Below are 7,588 nucleotides of genomic sequence, written 5' to 3' on the forward strand. Positions count from 1 at the left end.
AGCCGTTGTTGAGATTTTTTAGAAATATTTTAATGCTAGTGGTCCCAAGAATTTAGTAGTAGTACAAGCTTAAAAGTTTAGGCTCCAAAATTCTAGCTAATTGAGAAGTGGCAAAAAAATCCTCACGCTGGTGGGGAATTTTGTAACCCAATTTTACCTGCTGAAATATGTTGTCCAAAAAAATAGGGGCTACTACTTTTTCAAGAAAAGATTCCAAATAATTCTGTAGCATAAATTGTTTTGCTTCATGGGATCTTGTGCTCCATGAAAATAGACCCTGAAACACCCCCATGAGACCTAGCAATAACATTCCTATACAAGTTTGAACCTTGATAACATGAATCACAACACCACAATTTTACCATCACACCATAACATTATCAATAATATTATACCATTTATTATTATTATTATATACACATTTTAAACTATTATACCAAAATAAACACAATTGCCCTTATAATTTTACAATACAACATTTTACTTGGAAAACATTCCATTGACATGCCAAGTAAACTAAATTTATAAATATAATTAAAAAAATGCTTCACATCCTTCCATTCGAGACAGATCAACAGGAATTTAAAAAATATCCAAATTTCAATAATCATCATAAAAATTAAAACCAACTCCATTAAAAATTACTAATCGTAAATAAATAAATAAATACAACAAACTCTTTAAAAACAGGAGAAATAAATTAAAACATTAGAAATATAAAGTAAGTTTTAGGTAGCTGACATAAATATTTTCAGCATAACGTCAACTTCTCATAAATAATTTGACTGTGGAAACCAAAAAGAAGGTAGGTTTGAATGGCAGCTTTGGATTGATTGGCAGATTTGTTTGAAATGAATTTTACCTACATTTCATTTAATCAACACTCTAAACCAAATGATCCTGCATTCTAGATCTATCTGCAACTATCATTTGAGCTTCAGAAATCCAGAAGCACATATTTCAGAGGTTTATGATAATAATTCCATTTTTAGTTCGAAAGATATGTTATTTTGACGAGTTGCGTGAAGAATCAAACACAAAAAAAGTTGTTTTATTTTGACAAATTGCATGATGAATCAAACACAAGAGTATGTTCCATATGGAACATATTGATACTCCATTTTTAGCTCAGTTATCATGGTTGGTCTTCACAACTGTTTTTCTCTTCTTGTTTTGTTCTATTCTTATGAAGTTTTTATATTATATTGGGTTTTTTCAGTTTTTACAGTGTTGTTATTGAGTAATGTTTTTTTTCTTTCTGCAGTCTCTGTTTCCATTGTTGCTGAGGTCTGTATGCAGACTGTTGGCTGCCATTGTTGAGAGACCCGCTGTAGTGATGACTACACTGTTACATGAGAGCTTTTTACTGCCTCGCAATCTTAATTTGGAGCATTTTGTAGCACAAGATCTTCTGGATGGTGATAATTATCTCTTTCATTTTGTCATACATTTGCTAAGGTGCATTTGGCAATGAGCTGGTCTGTAATGCAATTTTGGATCTTGTTTCTTAGATAGCGTTTTCTATTGGTTTTGTAGATTTTTAAGATGTGGGATTCAATACTTTTTTATTATATTGGTGTAATGTCGTTTAAATTGTGGGATTCAATTAAAGTCGTGTAGTTTTCACGGTTTTCTGATGATGGATCATGTAGTATGATCCAAGACGTTGATGAACATTTTTGCACACAACATATTATAAAAGTCTTTTACAATTGTGAGATTCAATAGTTTTGTATTAACATTTGATGTAATTTTCTCTAAATTGATACATTCATTTAGTATCTAAGTGTAATCAGTTTAATTTGATATATAATTTGATTCTAGTAAATTTGTAATATGATGTTACTTTTCTTTTTAAATGTTTTTATAGGATCTGGCTCTTTCTTTTGATATATAATGATTTCAATGTTAAATTGTTTGTGGAAATGTAAGTTAGTGTTATATAATATCTAAATAGAATGAAGATTTGTATATAGTTTTTATTTTTTTATAAATAGTGATATTATATTTTAGAGAAGTGTAGATCTTTGTCATTGTATAGATTGATGTATAAATGATGTGTTTTAACAGAGGTTAGACAATTGTGAGGTGGATACATCTTGCTCTTCCCTTTTTTCTATATGAGCCATTATGTCCATGCATGGTTTGGTATTCTACCTTACGATAGTCCTTCGACTCCTATATCATGCCCCTTCATGTATCTTTATAAATCCACCTTGAAAAGGATTTGCAGGTTGTTAACAATTTTGAGAAGATTTCTTGCAGGTCATAGTTGTAAAAGAGAGAAGTTAGAAGACAAGGAAAGAGTAAAAGCGAAATTCTAAGAGGAAGCGAGAGCATTTCTAGGTAAGTCACCATTATTTAAGCCTACAAATAATATGTTTTTCTAGTTTCTAATTGCCCAAAAGTTAATCCCCTGTGTATTAGGGAATAAAAGTCTTGATAGTTTATTAGAAAAACATGTTTGACTTCAAAGTGAAAAGAAAAGGGTGTGAGAGGAATGTGTCATAACATGATCTTCCAAAGGAAACAAGTTAGCATATTGATTCTCGATAGTTTAGTAGAAAAACATGTTTGACTTCAAAGTAAAAAGAAAAGGGTGTGAGAGGGATGTGTCATAGCATGATCTTTCATACGAAACGAGTCATCATATTGATTAAAATGGGTACAGAGAGAGTGAAAAATAATTGGGATTTCACAAGTTGGTAAGTTAGCACAATCTTCCAAATGAAACAAGTTAGCATGTTAATTTTTCACTATTTACATACTCTATTAATTTCCTTATGTAGATTGTGTTTACCCTTTTTGAGAACTTTCCATCTCATTTAATTATATGAAATCATTTATAACTATTGCACAATTTTACAATCCCATACACACAATTTGTCATTTGAATGTGTGTTGAGCAATAACTCTTCGCATGTATAGCTTTTGTATGCTTTACATAACTCTTACAAACCTTACACAAACCCTACTCACATTGTCCATAACACACAAGCCAAGAATGGTGTGTCACTTTAGAAATTTAATGAATTTTAGGATGTTAGGTTAATAGTCAAGTTGTTAGGGTTGAATTTATAACAAAGGAAAGGCCATATTTTTTTGTAGGTGACAAATGTGCTAGATCCAAGATGTCAATAAGGTATCAAAATTAATATTTAATATGGAATGACTTGAATTTAATGACTACACACTTTATCCATTGAATTAGATTTCATTTAGGTCACACATTAATGACATTATTGCATGTAGCAATCTTGGGACCTAGTGCAATCAATTTTTTTGATCTACATATTTGTATCAAACCTTATGATAGGCTTAAGGTTATGCGATCTTGGTTCTCGTTTTGAATAGGCATAACAAAAATAGCATATGGTAGATTGCATATGTGCAGAGAGTTTGTACATGGATTTCTATATTGCTCATTTGGTTGGGTAGTATATCTCATGACGATTTTTCATAGTTTAAAGTGGCCGATATTATAGATCTATTTTGATTAAAATCCTATGAGATTAGAGGGATAAACCACTCCTAGAAAGGATGGGGTTTATAGATTATACATAAAAAGGGGAATAAAACACAATAAACCAATCACATAATTAAGGTGAAATGTTTTAGCAAATATGTGCTACTTATATTCACAAACAAAAAAAATAGGTTGCACAATAGCTCTTTATAAATATTGTACCTATAAATGATGACTTATGTGAACTATAAAGTCAAAAACATGTCTAATTGATTTTTCTTAGACTGTACAATATCTACAAACAACAACCTTCTCAATGTGAGAGGTGTGTGAATATTAAATAATACAATACCATTACAAAACAAGAAAGGAAATTTTTAATGATTTGTTTTGAATTATTCATGATCAATTGTCCTATCAATTGCACTCTTTAATTATTAGCATTATGTTACATGGTTGGAATGTGTCAATATATAGTGCTAGTGAAGTCACTAGGTATTCTATATTGAATTACACTTAGTTGAATGCACAATAAACAAAGCAAGATGTCATGCATGGTAGCATGTGATGACAAAAAGAGTTATGCGATGGGTGTAGAACTTGTAAAGAAGAGCACAGAGTATTCTACATGCACAATTATTCCAATTTTTTTGTCCAATTATACATTGATCATCTTCATTTTCTTAAGAAATGATGGTCATCATCATGTCTTTGATGAGTTGTTTAAGTTGAACATGAATCTATTGAAGGCTATACTAATTTTATTGATCTGTACTATAAGAAAATAATGTGAAACTTAGTTTGTGCATGTTCTAGTGGTTTAAATGATCTCATCTTGCGTGATAGTGTGTAAGTGCTAAGGATCCAAGTCTAGAGGATGTTGAGTTGATGTTTTTTTGAAGAAGAGAAGGAAAATATGGTTTGAGGACTTTGACATTAAACACTCAATACAAACTTATATTGTACAAGATTACAAACAAATGCATTCTCAACAATTGTGCATTAGATGTTGTATGGACCATGATGCATGTTGTCCTTGAAATTTGATCATGCCAATTTTAAATTTTGAGTCCTCCAAGTTGAAATGGATCAATGAAAATGATCTTCTTGAAGGTTACACAAATTCTTTGAATCATTTGAAAAAACCTTTCATCGTTTAAGTCTCATCAAATCAAATTTCAAATGGTTTAAAACAAAATCATTAATCTCCAAATAATCTTTGATCATTGATGGTTTGAGATATCTAATCAACTTGAATCATCATAAAAGATGTTTTAAATCAAGTTGGAAAATGCAATAATAATTCAAAATGAATAAACAGAGTTCGCTTGCACATTTACACTATATTCAAACATGCAAGTAAATCCCATAACCTCATCAAAAGGATCGAACAAGAAATTAGAGTTTTCAAACACTTTTAAATTATATATAAATTTGTATCTGATTTCCATACTTTGATTTTGTCCTTCATAAATTTTAAATAAACAAATTTAAACAACACACTCTAAACTTTGACTTGCTCATGGAAAGAATTCCAAAAAGATTTTTGATGATTAGAAACCAAATTGTGTTTGGAATGGTGAAATCCATGGCCTCTAAAGGCAATACTCCACTCTAGAATTCATGCTCACAGATTTCCATGCACCTGTGCATGCGTATCAGTGGGTTTCTAATTTTTTTTCGAGGAACTCTTCTACAGCTAAATGTGCACTATCTTCTGAATGCTAAACAGATATCATTGCCATTCTTTATAGGTGTTCTGTTTCTACCTCACACAGATGTTCAAGATTAGTGAGCAAATATCAGATTATGCAGGAGGAAAACATAATGCTAAACAGTCAGATCAGTAAAACTCCATGCAGTACTGGTTATTTTTCAAGCTGTCATTCCAAGATCATGAAACACAATTGACTTCGATCATACACCTATGGAGTTGTCTGGCATCTTGAGTATTAGCAATACTAAATGACTTAAGCATGCCAATTGAAAGACAAGCTACTGAAGATTTTCAGAGACATTGGGATGACATTCACAAAATGGGTTTGTTGAAAAGTTCCTGGAAACTTTTAAGCAAATGCAATTGGTATAGCTGCAAGTGCCCTGGCAGACATGTAGGCAAAATATAGAAGCACGCAAAAACTTGCAAATTGTTCAATAAAATGCCTCTAAGAAGTGTGCTTATGTAGAAGCACACAAAACCTGCAAATTGTTCAACAAAATGCTTCTAAGAAGTGTGTTTATGTAGAAGCGCACAAAACCTGCAAATTGTTCAACAAAATGCCTCTTAGGGGTGTGCTTTCTTGTAATACAGTGGTTGCAGCCAATGCCAAAAGTAATCTTTGCGAGGATGCTCTGCAACTCAAACATCTCATTTAGATAATATACCTGATTGTGAAAGTAAAGAAAATTCATCCAAATGGGAAAATATAAATACAGCAGGGTACAGTGGTGGTACTACAAAAATACAACACTACTGAAAACCCCAGAAGAGGTAAATTCTTATTGATTTAGGATTCTTTAGAGGTTCTGATATGAATGAAATTAGTTAGAGATTTGGGGGTACAAATAGAACCAAAATTGTGGTCTTGTTCATAGGCATGAAAGTGAAGTTATTTTCTATTGTCCATGGAATATGTGTGAAAATAGCATGTTGAAGGACTCTCAAACTATAAGGTAGTAATCCCTTGTGGATTGCTCTGTGAGCATTAAAATTTCAATTAAGAACTTCTTTACAGAAGATAATGCCTGTAAATCCAAGGAAAGCAAGTCAAGATTGTAAGTGCAAACTGCTCTTACTCTTGGCAGTTCTACTGAAAAAGATTCATCAAATATCATTGTCATATTAGAATTGGATGTAATCAAAAGAGGTAAAAAGTTAATGGACCTTTAGTCTACTGGTACGGTTGAAAGGTTCTTAATGAGTTCAGTAGGGAAGTCTTGCTGAATGCAAGGCTCCGATATCATAAAAGATGAGGTCAGAATCATGCCCTAAACGAATTTGGCAGAATGGATACTTCTCAGTCTTTAACTTTTAGTTGACGAAATTTCAACCTAAAATTCGTAAATAAAAAAACCTTAAAAAAAACCATTGTTACAATTGCTTTGCAATTGTAACAGAATTTGGTGAACATGTTACTGAAATCATTTGTAAAGAAGCAAATGAAGTAATAGTGGTTTGTCTAAGTAATGGAAAGAAAAACATGATGATAATGCAAAGCACGTGAACTGTTTGACAGAATGCCTCTAGCAAATTTAATGTCGTAGAATGTCATGGTTACAAATTAATACAGTTGTCATGAAAGTTCAAGATTGAGGACGCTTAGAGGAAGAAAATGGAGATTCAGATTCATTAGTTGCAAAGGTGTCAATTTCTTAGAGCTAACAAAAGATATAATTTAAATAACATATCTGTTTTAAATACTAATTATTTCAGAAAGCTGTTTAAAGGACAGTGTGAATTATAAATTAAGAAGTCATTTTCTTAAATGTTTTGATTAAGTCAAACATTGGAAAGAGTCTGGATCCATTACAAAAACATTCATACAGACTAACAAGACGAGTTTCATCAGGAGTGAGACTAAACAAAACAAAAGATTCTGAAAACAGAGAAAAAACAATAATAGCAAAAAGATCAGCAGACCACCAGCTGAAAACAGCTACTGATCACTCATTTTAGTTTAAAGTTATTTTATATTTTAAAAATATATTTGAAAATTCTACTTATTAAAAGTGAGTTATTTTCTTTATATAAGAGGTCATTTTGTAATGATTTCAGATTTTTTTTGTTAATTTGTACAAAATGAAATTTTATGTCTAGCTTTAAAAAAATAAGGAGAAATATTTGTAGAATGTTTGTATCTTCTTTGTTTTTTTATGGATTTCATATTATTAATAAGTCTAATATAAAACAATTTCTTCATACATTATGTTGGTTTCCAAATGGGTTTACATTGCAAGAGGCAGAAACCAAGTTGATTCTTCAAATATCTATGGAGAAGCCAACTCCAACTATTCAAATCCTCAAGAACTTGGACCAACTGACAAGGATTTTGCAAATCCTTCTATGCTTTGGGCTCTGCAAAGTCCGGGAGGGTGATCCCTTAGTGAATTCATGATCTCTAC

General features: G+C 31.3%; 1 long non-coding RNA gene across 3 annotated transcripts; it reads left to right on the forward strand.

Annotated features, from left to right (window-relative positions):
* Nucleotides 1-864: 864 nt before the first annotated feature.
* On the forward strand, nucleotides 865-6,360 carry LOC131039648 (uncharacterized). Of its 3 annotated transcripts, none has more exons than XR_009372596.1 (3): nucleotides 865-1,140; nucleotides 1,265-2,346; nucleotides 5,199-6,360. It is a non-coding gene; the product is annotated as an uncharacterized LOC131039648 (long non-coding RNA). The 3 variants fall into 3 exon arrangements; XR_009372595.1 differs by having other exon boundaries at nucleotides 5,221-6,360; XR_009372597.1 differs by having other exon boundaries at nucleotides 5,245-6,360.
* The last annotated feature ends 1,228 nt before the right edge of the window (nucleotides 6,361-7,588 follow it).

Source organism: Cryptomeria japonica, chromosome 5, assembly GCF_030272615.1.
Source record: "Cryptomeria japonica chromosome 5, Sugi_1.0, whole genome shotgun sequence".
NCBI classification, from domain to species: Eukaryota; Viridiplantae; Streptophyta; class Pinopsida; order Cupressales; family Cupressaceae; genus Cryptomeria; species Cryptomeria japonica.